The sequence below is a fragment of the Camelus ferus genome, chromosome 35 (genome assembly GCF_009834535.1).
Source record: "Camelus ferus isolate YT-003-E chromosome 35, BCGSAC_Cfer_1.0, whole genome shotgun sequence".
Taxonomy (NCBI): domain Eukaryota; kingdom Metazoa; phylum Chordata; class Mammalia; order Artiodactyla; family Camelidae; genus Camelus; species Camelus ferus.
Window position 1 is genome coordinate 7,228,989 of NC_045730.1, and position 19,574 is coordinate 7,248,562.

The window sequence follows — 19,574 nt, forward strand, 5'->3', positions numbered from 1 at the left end:
TGACAAATAAAGCATTTATCTGGGTGATTCATGTAAGAAATACAGTTTCTTTCAAATACCTGAGTAAATCTGTCTCTACGCTTATCAGACTAATTTACAATCTCACTTAACTGACCAATATATAGCTCATGTTCATGTCTTATGTGTAAGTCCTTAGCTCTATTTTCTTATCCTCAAGGGTAACTGACATGAAATGTGTTACATATTCTTTTCTAAACATTTCCATATAGTCACATACTCTCAAGTTTTTTAAAAAAGTGTTTATCATTTATGGTCTCATTTTTAAAAAGGTTTTACTTTGAGAGTTCTGCAAATGGAAGAATCAACTTCTGCTGAAATACCCATAGAAATGGGGGAAACACTAGCTCCCGCAAGCCTGGCTTTAACTTCAGGGGTCCCAGCTGTCGTGGTGAAGTCGATCTTCTTTACCCAGAGCTCTCCCTCCTCCATTTGCCCTCTCCCTTTCCCTGCAGATTTGCCTTTAGGGGGCTGCTGCCAACACCACATTCAGATTTACACCCCTGGGGGAAATGAGGACTTGTGGGAGCAACTAAGACTAGAATTCTATCCCTGACAGTTGAAGCAAGGAGATCCAGAATAAAGTCTGAGAATGAGCAAAGACCACAGGTGAAACCCTGTGTTTAAAAAAAAAAAAAAAGTCATCAGGAATGCTTCTGATTAAGCCAATAGTTAGAACCAGATACAGACTGGGAAGAGGTCAGGAGCAATCTGTGGTGTGGGGGATGACTGCTTCTTCTAACACATCTGAGCGTTGCATCTGTGTGCTCTGCCCAGGGTGAGAAGGATGTGTGTGCACTGGGACTGCTGAATGGTACAGAGTCAAGGTTAATTTTTATTTCTAATATCCCTCTGTTCCTGATACGACAGTTACAAGTCAACTCAGTATCATTGTTGCTCTGCAGAAATAATGCCCCACTTTTTCACTGTCCTGAAACTAGTACGAAGGAAAGATTGGCCAATGCAAAGTGGTTCTGTCACTTTAATTGATCAAGACACTGCATTCCTATAAATAAATCCCCAAACTCATATTAAACCTATATTAGCTTTGGGGAGTAAGTTGTTCATTGGCTTATACCAAACCTAAAATCAATTACATCCTAGAGTAAATAATGCTTCTTTTAAGATTCCCAAGTGTAAGACCTACATTTTTCCTGTGTAAAATTTAATCCTGCAGATTTGATCCAATATTCAAGACTACAGAGGCTGTTTTAGCTTCTGATTTTGTTACCCAAAATGATAACTGTCTCTCCTAGCTTTATGTCATCCACAGTTTTGTAAAGTATAGGTATTAACTAGCAGAAAGTTATAGTATAATTGCAGTCATTTCTTTCAGCATAGGATTATCCCCAACATTATTTCCCTTATGTGACCTAAACTTTGTTTTAATGGTTTGTTGTATCCTTTCATTAAAACGCTTTTAAGAAGTGATCATTTCCCAAACAATTAAATACATAATAAATTAAATATTTATATGTTTTAATCATTCATCTCATTAAAAATGCATCCAGCATTCATAAAGTGTTTAGAAAAAACAAATCATTCAATCCTTACAGCACTCTATGTTGTAGGTGTGTATAATTCTTAGCCCATTTTACAAGCAAGAAAACTGAGGTGCAGGGGAGTTAAGCGCTTACCCAAAGTCCCGGAGCTAAGTAGTTTGCAGAGCTACTTTGGAACCCAGGCTGCCTTTAGAGAGAGTGCATGCTCCTCATCACATCATCACTAATCTTTTGTGACTTGTGCATTATCATAAGCATTAAATAAGACAAGCTTAAGGAAAAGCTCCAAAATCTGCTCCTAAGATATGCCTGCTCTGTAGTGTGCGTGTCTCACCATCTGGCGAAAATGGGAGGGTCTCAGATGGCCTCGTTGCCAGTTCCCCACCCCACCTGGTTCTCTTGGATAATGACCTTAGTCCAACAGCTCCCCTTCCCAAAGGGATCCGGTGCAGTTTCTAATTGTCCTAGAGAAACAGGCATCAGTCCCTGGCAGCGTGTGAAATTACTGGAAAAAGCCAGGCACATCCTCTCTCAGAAACAGGGGCTCACGGCAACCTCCTGATACCGTGAAGTCTGCCTCTCCCTGCCCCTTGCTGCCCAGTATGATTTGGAGCACAACACCCAAGTGCCCTAGGCTGTGAGCACATGTGACCGATAATGTAAGTGCCTGAGGCCAATAAGCTGCTGTTGATCTTATTTATCAAGAGTCGGGTGTATTGTCTTTGTCTCCAAACCCCAGGGCAGGAAGCCATTCTTCACCAATGAGGTGAATAGGAAGTGATAAAACCCCACCAGAGGAATCCAAGCAAAGCAAAGTAGCCACATCTATAAATCCATCCATCTGAAAAGCAAAAGCATAATTCTTTAGATGCTGTGTTAACTGAGTCTTTGTTGAAGACTCAGCTAAATCATTAATTTTCTTATTAATGTATCATTGGCAACTGGCAGTGCCGTAATCTTTCTTCCTCTGACACTTCGCCCAGCAGGCATCCCCCAGTGTCAAGTGTTTACAGCTGTATTAGTCACTCAGCTATTTTGTGAAGCCCTGCAGCCATATGCAGTGTGGCCACAAGCTATGTGATAGCTTATGTTTAACAAGATGCTGCGGTGGCTTTTTCATTTCTAGCTTTAAAAGCAATTAACAAGCTCCTAATAATTACGATAAGATAAAAAATAATTTTTCTTTAAATTCTGAATGATTGATCTCAAATGGAAGCTATAATTAAAATGGCATCATAATAATATATTTAAATGTTCTATTGCCCAAGACACCTTGAGTTAAATTATAAGCATCTGTGAAGATGAGGGAAAGATAAATTTTGTCATATTTTTTATTTATTATTTAAAGGTCTGTCAAATTTCCCTTGAATAGATTTTTCTCTTCCATCAGTGAAAGAATTTTTCTGAATGTCAAGTTCATCTTTTTTTGGCATCTTTGGATAAAGATGGTACAGCTGTGGTTTGATGAATCAGTTCTTTTAACTTCCTCTTCTAAATCAAAAATTTAAGCTTTAATATATAAAAATGTTTTATAGTTATTTCCTTTTAGTTTAGACTAGTCCATAATTTAACTCTAAAAGAATAAGCTTTAAATTTAAAATTTTAGGCAAGTTTGTTTTAAGTAATATATTATTGCTCAAGAAGACAACAATGTGTACTTTTAGCTTTGTGTACTTCTGTGAAGTGCAAGGAAAACTTTAGGGTTTCAAGATAGCAATTTAATAGATGATAATGTGTTAAGAGTAATTACAACAGTATAGGAAAAAGATAATATAAACACAAAGTGCTGAAAGTAAGCAATGTTAATCTCTGGAAATTTGCACACCTGTACTCTACCGCTTCTATGGTAGAAAATTTTAGACAACACAGGAGTCAACGGTACATATTCCATTAGCCATTAAGGCCAAGATGTCATCATCATTTATATAGCTTCTTGTAAATGCTACTGTTCACTCATGAGAGAAGAGTGTGAACAAAGAAAATGACATAGAAATGTTGGAATGGAAAAAGTGTTTGACAATTCACATCCCTTGAAAGGGCCTGAGAAACCCCCCAAGGGTCCTCAGATATCACCATAAGAGCCACTAACAAATTAGAAAGACTAAAAGATTTGGAATCAGAAGATCTTGTTTCAAATTATTCTCACACTTTTACTTTAATAAAATATGTTCTATCTTTTTATGTTCCCATATAATGTCAGAATTCAGCAGATTGCTGCATATGTAGGAAAAAAACACCAATTAAAATTAATCTCCCTTTTTTCCCCAATATGTACACAGCTAGCTCTGTTGACAAATTTTCATTTTTGATACTCTTTTAATACATTAGCATCATCTACATACTTTTCCTTTGAACTAAGACTATGTGTATGTATATATATATACACACACACACAAATGTAAATGTTATATATACACACATAAATGCATGCATACATATACATATAATTACTTATTTAAATATTATGTCACATTAATAATTTCATTATTAATTATCCTTTGATAAGCAACTATCTAGACTAATCTGTGTGATTTATTCTCCTTCAAAAAATAACTGTAAATGCTATGCTATGCCTCTTCTCCTAGGGCCACTTCATACACCCATTTAATGATCAAAATTAAGAGTATGAAAAATTCTGTTTGAAAATGGAAGAATAAAACCTCTGCTGTCACATAGATTATAGTAGGTCACCCAAGGCCATCACATCCATTGCAGCAAGTATTAAAAAAGAGGGCGTGGATTATAAACAGGGCTGTGGGGCACATTCTACAACGTGGATAAACCTTGGAGACATTATGCTAAGTGAAATAAGCATATGCTAAGTGAAATAATCACTAAAAGGCAAATACTCTATGTTTCCACTTACATGAGATGCCTATAATAGTCAGATTCACAGAGATAGAAAGCAGAATGGTGATCGTCAGGGGCTAAAGGCAGAAGGGTTGTTGTTTAATGAAGACAGGGTTTCAGTTTTGAAAGATGAAAACAGTTCTGGATATGGATGGTGGTGATGGTTGTGAAGCAATGCAAATGTGCTTAACACTACTAATTCTACAGTTAAAAATGGTTAGATAGTAAATTTTATGTTATGCGTATTTATCACAGTAAAACATTGGAAAAAATAAATGCAGTGAACACTTCAAGTATAACTTTTCTTCTCAGCCACATCCATCAGCACAGAGAACGTGGGCTCCACGATGAAGTCGATGAAACCTGCAGGGCAGGGGGTACACGATGTGTGCCCAATCTGGGACTGCACCACGAGCGTGGAGGTTCAATCACAGAGCGGAGAAAAAGGCAGGCCCAGCTCCGCCTCCTTGTCACCCTGGCAGAAGAATTCCTCCATGAGGGCCTTGTTCCAGAGGCTGTGAACCACCCACTGCTTGGTTGGGTGGCTGATGTCAGTGGCGTGGAGCAGCAGGGACAGGGCCTTGGGCTTGTCAATCCTCTCCAGCTGCTGCAAGGCCATCTTCATGGTCTTCACTTGCTGGAAATGGCAGGACATGTCTGTGGCCAACACCATCTCGAAGACCAGGGCCCGCAATTCTACAAACTCATCCTTGGTGAGGTTGGTGAAAATGTTCATCTCATCATCCTGCATCATCCAGAAAACGGAGCTGATGTGATTCTCCAGCACTGAGCGATCATTGTACAGGATGGCACATTCTGACTTGGTCTGGATGTGGAAGCTGTTGGTAGTGCCTGTGTGCTCATAGTCATGGATGGCTGCAGCAAACACGATGGCCAGGACCTCAGTCTCTGACAGGCAGTGCACCATCCCTGTGCTGAGCAAGAGCAATGGACCATCTAGGTAACATCAGCTGCGTGGATCTGGTTGTGGTAAGGATTCTTGTACTGTCTCCAAGGCATCCAGGAAAGTCATCAAAAACACAGTGTGAATCTTAAAGTGGCTGATGAGGGTGTGCTGAGTCAGCAGCTCAAAAACAATGGTCCTCAGGGCATGGTCATCTGCTGCCCAGGTTCAAGGAAAAGACATCAAAGCACCAGAGGTCCAGGTTCTTAAGACAGTTGAGGACCGCAGTGGAGTAGGTGGGGCCCACAGAGGTGTACATTCTCCGGAACATCCGTTCCACGAAGTCCCAGCCTGCACCATATGCATGATGCTCCGGAACTTGGGCTTCTCCTCCGCTCAGCGGCCCTTGGCCTGAGTCTGCTGGGTGAAGGTGCCAGCCAGTCCTGCACCTCCGAAGGCACCACATCTGACCGCAGCTCCTGCAGCTCATCCTCTGTGTCCAAGATTTGCTGTGTCTCATCTATATAGACGGCCTCCAGCAGGGAAGCTGTGTACTCCAGGTTTTTCGTCAGCTCCTCAATGTTCACCTCCCCATTCTCCAACTGCTTCACCATGCAGCGCAGCCTGAGGATGGGGCCGTGGAGGTGACTCCTCTGCCCAGGAACAGCGGCTGGCCATGGGAATTAAAGCTTCCTACTTTAAAGTATCAAAGTGCTGCCCCTGGGGCCCCAGGCCCCGGAGGAGAAGGGCTCCCTCTTAAGCCCCTGACTTCCTCCTCCACGGTCTCAGCAAAACTGAGTGACTGGCAGGAGAATTTTGAGGAGGGGAACAGGAGGAGCCTGGCTAGGGGAAGAAGTGGATGAGGCAGAGACCCATCCCCCGGCAACTGGGTGATAGGCTGAGGGAAAAGTTTCACATCTGAATCAGACTGAAACCAAGAATCTGTTCTCAGAAGAATCCCAGAAAGGACGTAAATAGCACAGGCCAGCCCCTTGCTCTGAGGAGCTGGGGCTCCTCTCTGGGGAGAAGGAAAGGGTCAGCGGGAGGCTTAAGGGTGCCAGGACAGGGAAACATCCTGGACCTGTCCTGGAGAGGAAGGCTGCAGCGGTGGGGACGAGGCCCTGCAAGAGCCCCTGCGCGGGGCTAAGGCAGAGTCAGCTCCCTCCCAGGGTCGTCTTCTGGGGCCATTCTTCAAAATGAGCTTTAACCCACCTGACAGGATGGAAGCATGAAAGAGAACTAGAAACTGCAGGGAGAGGGCTTGCTGAAACTAGGGATCCGGGGCCCCTTACTCAGAGACCCGCTCATCAGGGAGGGAAGCCCCCGCCCAAGCAGTGGCTGAAAGTCAGAAGGACTTGCTCACAGAAACCGGGAGGCTGGGCAAGTTACTTGAACACTCCCCGCCCAGTTTTCTCATCTGCAAAACCGGGGCTGGGGAGTAACTGTGAATTAACTGGAGAGACGTCAATCCAGCCCAGAGGGAGAAGAGAAGTTATGGGATAGCCCTGGAGGGACCTGGGGGCCAGAACCCCCTCTTCCGCCTGCAGGTTTTGCCCTCGCTCAGGCTGAGGGAGGAAAAGCTGAAAGATTCTTGAAGAAACACTTGTTCAAAGACTGGTGAAAAATTCCAAAAGACAAAGGAAACAGAGATTCCCTTAAAGTAAGTATAGGACAGTAGACCTTAACTGCGTAAGGGTGGCCACTACCCTCTCAGTCAAAGAGACACATTTCAATGGCTGTTGAAATCTCCCAAGAATTTCCAAAGACTCAGCTTCTAATACCACGATGTTGCGGGGAACTTCCCTTTGAGTTATTGGGACATGGCATTCTGCTAGGAACATTTCCCTTTCAATCTCTGTGCCTCTCACTGTCTCTCTTTTTCTTCATATGCTACCATTTGATATTGGCTATGTCCTCACCTCCTCATCAAGGGGAAAGAACAGGAAACATCTCAGCATATTTCTGAGTGTTTATGGGAGGTTGGATAGATTGAAGGTCATTTTTCTTCTGTAGAGGGGAAGGTGTCCCTCCTGTCAATTTGATTTCCCTGGACTTCCCACGTAGATAATTATATACTTTTAATTTCGTTTCTGGCTCTCCATATTAAGTCTGTTCTAGTCTGCAACTGTTGTGTCCCTTATCTTCCCTTTATTTTGACAACCTTTATAAGTAAATGCCTCCTCTGCAGCCCTTACTAAATGCTTCTGAGAGAGGAGAGCTGCAGCATGCAGACAGTCCTGACACTAATTCTGAGTCTTGCAGTCGGTGGAGGAGGATCTCCTTACTTGCAGGTCCCAGAAGCTATTCGGATGGTCAATGGTGTCTCGTATGTGTATACACAATAAATCTTCAGCTGACTGACCACGGATCTGCGACGGAAAAACTATTTGATTTGAAGAAATCAGATCCATGTTTTACATCAGACTCTTCTGCCTACTAGGTATATGTCTACAGACCTATCTCTTACATCTTTTCTTGGGTAAAAAACAAAAAACTTCACTTGGGAGTCTCCTGAGTTTGAAGCCTGACTCCACTACTCTTTAGGTATGTGATTTGAGAAAAGTCACTTAACCTCCTATTTATAATCAGTAAAGGGAGATAGTGATAGAATATATTTCATATGTTGTTACAGGGATTAAGTGAGTTAATATCTGAAACTCTCTTTTAAAAGTGCCTGACAGAGTACTGCTGCCTCAAAGGACATAAAGCATACATGACTTGGATAAACTGTAGAATTTTTATAAACATCAAATGTCATAGTATATATGGAAGAGCTTTAAATATTTATAAAAACTATAGAAATATGGCATACTGTTTTTTGAATCGCTGAAACAATGCAAAGTAATACACAATTCTTTCCTGATACACACTTTTTAATACTCTTTAATTGTACACAGATAAAGACAGAAAGCTTGTTGTGTAGTAGTATTGTCGTCCTTGCGGTTTCATTTTGCCTGTATGACTTTATAGCCTAATTTAATATGTCTTCAGATTTGCCCCGTCACCTAGGTAAATTTGCTAATGGTTAGGGAACGTGGTGCCATTTGTCTGGAGACTTGAATCATACCCTGGGAATAACTCTCCCTTCCTGCTGGATCTCTCTTAACTGTTCATATCATTATAATTAAATATTATTCCAGTGGTCAAATATATTTGGTGAGTTACAAATTAATGAGGAATATGTGCCTTCTGCTGAGAGGACTCAGCCTTCTTTCAGATCACCTTATAGGTTATTGATTGGTGAGCTTTAGGGGGAAAAATTACTATGAATGATGTGATAAAAAGTCATTCCTATGAATGTTTTTCTACAGCTGTCCCTCTATAGTGTCAATACTAATTTAATTATAATGCCTTTTTCTGCTTTTTCTAGAACTTTGTGTGTATGTATGTGTGTGTGTGTGTGTGTCCCCATGCAGCAGGTGTGTGTGTTTTAGTTATCCTAGTAGGATAAACAAAAGAAAGAAAAATGCCTGACTTGTTATGTTAGTTGCCTATATATACGCCAGCTTCTTCATTTTTAACTAAACTTTTTCTGAAAGAGGCTTATTTTTATTTTTACTGTGAAGGTGTTCCACATAAATGCACACTGACTACACTTTCAGAGTAAATTACAAGTGTTTGCAAAGATGGCATTTAAAGTAGGCCACACTATTACTAAAAATTTGGTAGAGATGGGAAGTTTGTGCCTGAAACTTTATGAAGGATACTGTGAATATATAAATAAATTTGAAAGGCTTATGCTGTCAGGCTTATTTTTATCTTTTAATTACTGAGAAGGAGTTTTTGTAATTTGGGGTTCAGAGGCCATATATCTCTCTCTACAAAGGAGAATGATTCATTAAAAACATTAATTCTGTTCTGAGCTGCAGTACAGCAAATTAGACAGCATTCTCTGCTTGGAGGAAGATTTAAATCAAATTATTAGAGAATCCCTGCAAGGAAAGTAAAAGGAAAGCTCTTACAGTCATCAAGAATGTCATGCTTTTATATATATGTACCTACAATTTGGTACCCCACAAGAGGTAATTTCACTCTTATAGGTGGAAAATGCACTGTAAAAATACCTACTTTACTTGGCTCACCATTAAGATAAATTTCAAACTCACGGATGTTGGCAGTTTTTAAAAATATTTTTAAAATTCCTATTCAAAAGCTCGATCCACGTATTCTTAAAATATATTATTTTTTTAAATTACATATTTTTAAAAAAGAAGGTACTAACAGTAAATGATGTGGCTGCTTCACTACGCCCTTTTATGTATATTATTCACATCAAATTATTTTTTATGTAAGGACGATCGATGATTTTAAAAATATTGTTCAAAAAAGTATATTTTATAGCTACATATTCTTTTTTTTCAGTTTTACTAGGTAGAATTATTACAGTTCGACTGCACATACACATTATATTGCATGTAAATACATATATACAGCATACTGCACTTTTTTTAGTTTACATATATGTACTGATTATTGTTTCTAAGAACAGATTAGAGCTTTAGCTTTGTAAACTTACATAGTTATCAGAGGAATAAAGCCAACTACAAAATAAGAATCAACAGAATGTGGTATTCTGTCAGTTGTATTTGGAATTTTCTTCCCAACATTTATAAAATCATCTCAGTTATCATATTTCAATGCATACCTTTGTCCTACTTTCTGCTCCAATGTAGTTTAAAGTGAAATGAAACAAAACTATGAAACAAACAAAAGTATTGCTACTAGTAGTGGATATGAGTGTTCCGTGTTGTAGGACAAATCTAAATCCAAACTTCATAAGGTCCATGACTGCCTAGTGGCTTTCTTAATAATATATCCCGATCATCCCACAGTCCATTGATGCTGTTTGTGCAGAAAGAGTGAGTGGATAATGTAAAGCAAACTATTCCATGTGACTGGAGAATAGACCTAAAAGAGCTTGGACAAGAGCTTTCCAATACTAGAAAAATGCTCACATGGAAGACACCTTTTCCTTTCAAAGATATCCAGGCTAAACTGGCCTCGAGTGAAGATTAGAAAGTACTGAGTGAGTTAGGGGCTGAAGGGAGCTAGGTAGACAATCTTTGATAAAAATATTCATATGAAAGTCATCTGTTCGCTTTTAAGGAATATCGAGCAGAATTGGAACTACCTGATTAATCTTTTTTTAAAATGTGTGTAGTGAAACATGGACACACACAGGAAAAGAAGATATATTTAAAGTCAACACATACCATTATTTCTAGACACAAACTACCGATGGGAAAAGTTATGTCTTCTGCTAAGAGCCTTTGTCTTTAGGAGGCAGGTGCCTGAGGCCACCACATCATGTGTTTTCCATGAAACTACAGGGCTTGGCTCACCTGTTCCCTTTTCATGAAGACATTACATATTTTGTAATTTGTGTAAATTAGATAAATTAAATTCCAAATTAAATTCATTCCTATTCTGCCATTTTCCAAAATGATCTTAGGTGGCATATGAAAATATATGTAGCAAATTGTGTTATGAGCTGAATGTTTCTGTCCTCTCAAAATTCACATGTTGATGCCCTAACTCCCAGTGTGACATGTATTTGGAGGTGGGGACTTTGGGAGGAAATTAGGTTTAGATGAGGCTGTGAAGCTGGGCCTGCATGATGGGATTGGTGCCCTTTAGAGAGGAGGAAGAGAGGAAGATCCCATCTCTCCCTGGAGGAAAGGCCATGTGAGGACACAGTAAGAAGGCAGCTGTTTACAAGCCAGGAAGAGCTCTCACACCAGGAGCCGAATACACCTGGACAATCATCTTGGAATTCCCAGCCTCTAGACTGTGGGAAATAAATGCCTGCTGTTTAAGACATCCGGTCTGTCATATTTTATTACAGCAGCCTGAGCTGACTAAGACAAATGACAATGAAAGAAACAAGAAAAAAGAGAAAGAGGGAGAAGTGGAACATGGGGTAGAAACGCTGTATTTACTTTCCTAGCAAAGATAGAAAAATGATCAATTATGAAAGTCAGGTGTTTCATTAAATTCTACAAAATTGAATGTTTGTTAATTTTGACTTCCATTTTTTTGTAAGGTGACATCAGGTGGGTTGATCCAGAGAAGAGAGCAGATGACTGAGAAGCAATATTTTAAGATCTAACTAGTAAGTTCCCTGCTAGTCTCACTTCATTTATTAATAAAAATCGAGCATAGTTGGAGACCCACTTTGAACCTAAGTTATGTTCATGTGGCACATGAAACAGGTTTGGCAATTTGAAGGGACCAGAGTCATCAGAATCCTATTTGCCTGAAGAAGTAAACAGTTTTAACAGTATCTTCTTGTGATGGAAAAATTGTTTGGACAATTATCAAAAATTTTAGTATCTCTGGAGAGAGGTAATTCTGAATAGAACATGTTGCCATCCTGCTGCCAAACCAACACTAGACTATGTCTGAGGCTGGGAAATAAAATCCTCAGTTAATTCTTGACTGGAAGCAGAGCTGGAAAAAGTAATCAGGAAAAATTCTGCAACGCATTGAGAAAGAGTTTCATCTTGGAACTTCTCCAGAAAAGTGTAACACAAAGGAAGAAAAAAATTGTATAATTTACAAAATCGTTGCAGTTTTTGCACCTTAGAAGCTTCATTGTTTTAACTCAGGCAAGAGGTGAGAAAACCGGCAGGGACACAGCAGTGCTGAGTGGGAGGCACTAGTGTCTGCAGAGAGACACAGGTGTGTCCGGGGAGTCAGCAAAGGGGGCCAGCAGGAGGGCGAATATCTGCTACAGGACTGCTGTGTATACCAGAGCATGGATGCTGATCCGATCATTGGCCAAGCTTAGTTCTTTATTTTTGATTTACTATAGATGGAATGTTTATGTCCCTCAAAATTTAAATGTTGAAATTCTAACTCTCAAGGTGATATTAGGAGACTGGGCCTTTGGGAGGTGATTAGGTCATGAGGGTGGAGCCCTTAAGAACAGGATTAGTGACCTTACAAAAGTTCCCTGGTGCCTTGTACCGTGTGAGGACACAGGGAAAAGGAACCCTTGACCCCAAACGCAGGCTCTCAGCAGACGCTGAATTTGCTGGCACCTTGTTCTTGGGCTTCTTAGCCTCCAGAAGTGTGAAAAGTAAACTTCTGCTGTTTATAAGCCACTAGCCTACGGTATGTTGTGATAACAGCCGGCATGGACTAAAACACTTTTCAACCCTTCCACCCCAAGCATATGAAGACTTCACAAGGGATTAGGTTCTTGCAGTTGTGATGTGAGTAGGAGCAAATGCAATCCAGAGTACCCTGGGATATACAGAAAAGTGGATGGCTGGTTTACTGCTCAGAAAATATTCCACTTCTTTTCACCTAAAAAAAAAGCATCTGGAGAGGTTTGAGAAGCAATCAAAGTGGCAGTTATATTGCCTGCAAATAATTCAGATTATGGGCCTTCTATATGTCCATTAATGGCAAATCTAAGAACTTTAAAAATCAACCAAGCGGAGAGTAGGATTGACATACTCATTAAAACTAAAGCACTTAACACAAGCTCTCACCTGCATCAAAGGACACTTCCTAAAAGGGTGACTGTTGGCAGAGTCAAGATTTTACCCATGCAGGTCTTTCCATTACAGAGACACAGAAACTATCACAGCCTCAAAGTGGCTATGGTCACAACAGTTTTGGCTTTGAAAATACGTGCCCTTTGGGCTAAACTAAAATAAGAAAAACTCCCAATAATTCAACAACAAAAAGCATCTAACTGAATAGGCAACATAGAAGGTTCTTCAGAATCACTTGAAAATAATTGATAGCACCTGCTTTTGAGAATTAGTGACTATAAGCCACTCGTTTTAAAACCACATCTAATAAATATGTGATTTGGATTTAAGCATAGTTTACACCCCCTTCTTCCCTAAAAGAATTCTATACCAACACCCTTAGCTGTGATAATAATCTCTCATCACCCATTCCAAATCCAATTGAAGCCTTTTAAAAATATAGAAAGAGATAATAGATTTGGTGTTTGCTTTTTTTTTTTTTTTCTGAGAGGTATGGATAGATTAGCTTAATAGTTTATTTTAAACTCTGGCTTTCAATAAATTTCTGCAGAACTTCCTCTAAGCTATTCAAAAGCTCTGTGACATCCTGAAACTATTCTTCCAACTCAGAACTCAAAGTCTGAGACATTAATTTGCTCAATCAGGCTGTATTTATAATCCATTGTAGATCAAAATCAAAACCCCTTAATTTCATGAGACAAAAATTAAACCACAATAGAGTAAAACCTCTCAAAATAGTAAAATTTTGATTCAAATTTTAAAATTTAGATTTTTCTAATTTGTCACATTTATGCTAGTTATTCAATATTATTATTAATTCAAAATGTACTTATTATTAAAGATTAGATCATAGTTATGAATTATCAAGATGAACAACAAAATTAGAAACCATTTTTTCCCAATTGTCAGATTAGCAACATTTGAATTATAGTTTGTATTGGTGACAGTAGTAGACATAGGAGAACTTCCATAGGAAGCTGGTGAAAGGAAGCAATCAGTGTAGTCACTTTGGAAGACAGGCTGGTAGAGTCATGCAGAATTTCAGATGAGTATACACGATGAACTAAAAATTGTGTTTTGGACATATACTCTATAAAAACACTCACAGACAAGAATATTTTTTACAGCATTTCATGTAATAGTATAAAAAATGGAAACAATATGTCTGTCTTATAGGACTGGATCAGTAGTGTCATCATTCTACAGATTTCCATGTAGAAGTTACAGACCAAAAAATATTACTTGTGTAATAAAATTCTTAAATTTTGCAGGGACTTTTAAAGTGCTTCTTCAAGTCCCATGCCCCTCGGACAACTAATTAAACAGTTTGATTCTTAATCTTATAATTTTTATTTTTCTCTATATCCACACTAACATTTAGGAGAGGTAGTGACAATAGCAGTAGAGTTAATGTTTATAATCTGAGTGAGGTTATTCTATGTTGTCTTGAAAAACATCCTTCTGTTCACTTACTAGATCTTGCACATTTTCTCATGTACACACACACACACACACACTCAATTTCATCATAGAGATCACTGCCCATTTGATGAGAACTCAGGTTGTAGTCTCACAGACACTCCTATTCTGTCAGAACAATCAGCAAATGTATATTTTAAAGTTTTCAGATTTTTACATGTCCTGTAAAAAGTGGTGTACCTGGGACCTAAGGAGAGATGCGAAGCATTACGGGTGAAGTATACAAATGACACTGTTTGCGTCTCTGTATTTTTCCCCACTCTGGGCTTGACACATATTGCTCATTGTAAGAATCCACCCACTGTGTATAACTGAGTCAGTTTTCATGTAAAACTAAGTAAAAGAGGTATAGGAGATTGCTTCTTTTTAACTAAAATTAACAGGCCAAAGTCTAAGTCCTCAGGCATTAGGGTAAGTGGTGCTAATTCTAAGAGATCATTTTTATCAAAGGAATAAAAGCCTCTTATATTTTCATGAACAAAAAGGAGTGACGTTTTACAATTTTGACTATAGAGAGAGAAATTCTCTAAGTGAGAAAAAGCACTTTCTATTATTTCCTACTCTTCTTCACCACAATTTTAGAGGCATAAATTCCAATGAACGTGATATGATATAAATAATTTACCACTGAAAAGCACCTAAACATTTTTTTTTTCTAGCAGTACCAAATTGAGTTACTTTAATTGATTCACATTAATTTAACTGAATTTACTGTTCCAACTTTTCAGGGCTCAATAAATGTGTAAGAATTAACTTCTCATAATTAACACAAATTTGGAATACATTATTGGATTGTACTAAAATGCATTGTTCACAAACAAAATGAACTTTAACAAAAGATGAATAACAAACATCCAGTTATAAAGACATTAGAGCTGTGTAATAATTATGCAACAGAGTCAGTACATCAAAAAGACGAGTAATTTCTGTTTCAGTACCAAAGGCTATTAGGCATGTATGTTTATGCAAATTTCATTTCTTCTGATGAAGGCTTTAATTGTACTCATTTAAAAAGCTAGACTAGAGAATTTAATGTTTTCTATAATGAGAAGAAATAGGAACCTTTTTGTGGGAAGGTGAATTTAACTAATTTTGAAACAAACACTGAAAAATGTTACCCAGAATGAAACAACAATTGGTTTTGGCAAGTTAAAGAATTCACAGTTAATATTAGATTACTTAGTTTTTGCATGTCAGCTCACTCTTAACTTGTTAGAAACTTTCTGTTGAGAGACTTTATGAATGAGAGTTATTACATCAATATTGCTTTTCTGTATCAATTTAACAACACATTAACTACAAATGTGCAGCTGCTAATAGTACTTATCTCCTTTGAAACACATTGTCATGGAAAAATTATTGAAGCATTTAATCAAATGCTAACAAGGTATCCTTGGCTATGACTGGAACTGTAATTTATTTGTTTAAAAACACTTTCATGAAGTAAGTCTTTTGCTGACGTTGTTTTCTATAGATATTTTATAACAAAAACCATATTCACTAGAGAAATAAAGCAATGACCTTTGTCTCTAAGGACTTTCAGAAAAAGGGTGAATATTCATTGATGATCCACATAAAAAAAAAATAGCACCCAAACCATCTTTAACTTCAAAATCCAAACAGAGTCCACATTACCACCAAAGCAGTTAACCAGTCATGTAAATAGGTTGGGCTCAGAAACTTAGGGATTAATAGAAGTCAGAATTTTCAATCAAAACCAAAATTATGGTTTTCTACAGTTTATCATTTTACTCACTTGTCATTAATGACCCTCATGTCAGTGAAATGAGTTACTTTGATCATTTCTTTATTTAAAATAGTATTTTTTTGTTTTTCTGATTATGAAAGTATGTGTTTATTGTGAAAAATTTTAAAGATATAGAAAGACAAAGAAGAAAGTAAAATACTTCTTAATCCCACTATCTAAAAAGAACCACAGAAATTTTCTCCATACACTTTCAGATCCACACACCTGCGCACACACACATATTCACAAGGACAGAGATGGATTTTCTGCTTATTCTTTATTCTGTGTAAAAGGGTAACACTCTTGACATATGAGTAACACTTCATAAATGTTTATTACATTGATAAAGCTACCTGACTTAAAACATTGATCTTCGAGGCTCTTACATCTTAGCTACTGTATGGTCAATTATGCAAAATGTATTTGAAAGACCAGACAATGTTACAGGGGACCTCAGGGGTCATATATTATTATGCCTTAACTTAATAGTCTCAGTGACAACTAGTAAATTTATCTGGACTATGCACTTAATGCTGTTAGCTCAGAGCAGTGCCCAAACTATACCACACATTTTCTAACTCAGGGTCTAATTTTTAAAAAATAATACATATTCTCATTATTTCCACAAAGGATAAGTGGCTATTAAAATCCTTTCTAAGAATCTGGCTGGAAAATTTCCTGGACATAAGTGAAAAATAACATTCTGTTATGCTTTCTCCCAAATTCTCCCCGATGAGTTTTGGAATGCCAGTATGGCACATTGACCAGATATCATCAAGTGCTTTGGTAAAACCACTCCAAGAGTAATAGTTGCATGCAGAATGTGTAATGGGGCATTCTTTATAGTCCAGATCATTGATTAAGCTGTAGCAGAGAAATCCTTGCAGCTGCCAAAAGTGATCAGACAGTGTAACTAAAAGTGTCAACAAATCTTCCTAACTAAGCAGTAACAAAATTCCAACAACTTGCTGATTAACCAAGTAAAAGAACATGGAGTGAAAAGCTAACACTTCTACAACCAGAAAATACTCCTAAGGGTTAAGCAAAACAAAACAAAAGAAAAACACAAGTCACTGACAGCACACAGTATCAAAAAGATGCATACAATGTAAAATAATTCGATGTTGAGAATTACACTGACACCTGCACACAAAAGGGATGTGATAGACTTGGAACTGAAAGATGTGTGAGCAAGTTATTTTTAAGTTGAACCATGTAGAGACCATCTCTATGATGGAAATATTAAAGTACTCAGATTTATGCTCTTTCAAAAGTACACTTAATAATCTCACTTTGTTTCAATGTGCTCTATTCATGAGACATTGGTATGAAAAACAGAGAAATTAGTGATTTGCCTAAATACCCACAGGGGTTTTCTAGTTTCCGGTTCTACTTAGCAAAAATACCAGCTAACTGGGGTTTAAAGATTGTTCTCATTATCAGTGCATTTAGTTACTACATGAAAATTGTAATCACTAGCCTAATATTTTCCTATATTTATTTTAGTTAATAATCTTAAGCAAGCAAGCAAACAAACAAAAATGACATATGCTTTGAGGCTGGACCAAGAGCTATTTAAACTACAATCCCTCTGAACCCAGCGTAGTACTAAGTAAATGTAGGAATGTGGTCTGATTGAGTAAGTTAATATTTTTCTCAGAAAACACTATGATGTTTCTTTTATTAGATTGTACTGCCTGTGATATTCAAGTGGATCATTTGACTGTGCTGTATTTCATTTAGGCTTAACCATTCTGATTCTGACCTAAACAATGCTAATAAAAAAAGTTAAAAAAAAACAGACAGGGTTTGTGGATGTTTTGCTTCTCCAAGCTTAAGTTTATGCTTTTTGGTATTTCTAAAGCTTATGTTTTCAAATCGTATCCCGTTTTTCCTTGTTCCTCATTTTTGATGAGTAATTCATTTCATAGTCTTTCTTTCCTTTCCTCTTCCTTCCTTCCTTCTTTTGTTCTTTGTTTCAATAGATGACAAAACTTTATGGTCTCTAAATCTATTTAAACCAAGGTGTCAGAAATAACTAGAAAAACTGTATTATACCATAAAATTTCTCATCATGACTATACATTCAAGCTTGCAGTTCCTACAAAGTATACAATAGTGCCCTCTAATGCTATTTTGAAAACAATAACACTACAATTTTTGTTTCTCAGGATGCTAATTCTTTTCCACTTAGGAATCTTATCAATAAATAAAATGCTATAAAAATATTTTAACTTATAAATAAATACCTTTTGAGGCAATATTTATAAAATCTCCCTGATTATATTGTCAGGTTTATGTTCCTTTTTTACTTGAAATTCACTAATGTCTAGCACATTCAGTAAGACACTTAGTAATAAAATTAATTGAAACTAGTCTCATAACTATTAAACATATTTACTCATGCATTAAAATAAGTTCTTTATTGACATAATGTGCATTTTCAGAGCTTTCCATCTTCAAAATGTAATAAAAATTGTTATACTAATTATATTTTAAGGATATAGCTGTTAATCTGTTGGATGCAAGTTATTTCTTGGTCACAAAACTATAATTTATCTTAATGTTTTCTTTTTATAAATAAATGTCATTTTTTACAATTATTATGATAATCATTTTATTGAACTTTAAAGCCTTTAAAAGTATCTAATACAGTAATAGGTAAAAGGCAAGTCTTTTTATCTAAAACTAAAATAATGCATTAGCATGAGAATGGATGCAGTTCTAAACTCTCAATAATTAGGGATTTTAACACTTTCCTAAAAATTCCCTAAGAGAGTCTGAAAATGAAATATTAATGGAAATTAGCTACTTGAATAAAGATACAAAGAAGTACAGAGGTAAAAATAAAATCGAATGATGGATACATTAGAGATTTGAGCCTATGGAATAAATCTGTCAAGGTTCAAGGACACAAAAGTCACCAAACAAAGATATTTTCAAGTTGAAATTAATTATTTTAATTTGGTTGTGGTGTGGTTAAATAGTGAGAACTACAAAGGTCCTAGAAAGATATAAATTTAAGAGAAGAAATTTGTCTAGGTTGTGTGTAAGCTGTACTACATTTTGCAGAGAAAAATCTAAACACCTTGTTCTTACTGACAGATTTTGAATTAATTGCAAACTCTGTGGGAAAAGATCTTGGTATTAGCATAGACAGATCAGTGAAAACATTTCCTCCATATTCTTCACATTTCAAATCACATTACAAGCCCAAAATATCCTTCTTCTGTGCTGTGTTAACCAGGTTTCTGGCTTCTGTAAATGGGATGCTTTGTCATCTGCCCTGCATATACATGCTGGGCAGCCCAATAATATACCTGAGTCACCTTGCCTTGACCTCTTACCTTCCTCATCAATGCCCCACCCCCGCCACCTTCTCCAAAGTGTGATTTTCAAATACAAACCAACAAATCCAGGAGTCCACTCCCACCCACCTCCTTTATTGGACCCTCACTCTCCAGGTCACTATCCACTTGCCCTAATCGCCATGGGACCAGGTCCTAGACAGCTAGGCACAGTCACATGCCTAGAAGTCTGCTGAAATTATTCAAACTAGCCAATTCTAA

At 37.5% G+C, this 19,574-nt stretch overlaps 1 pseudogene; it reads right to left on the reverse strand.

Annotated features, from left to right (window-relative positions):
- Window positions 1-4,659: 4,659 nt before the first annotated feature.
- LOC102507103 lies at window positions 4,660-6,112 on the reverse strand (annotated as a pseudogene).
- Window positions 6,113-19,574: the final 13,462 nt, after the last annotated feature.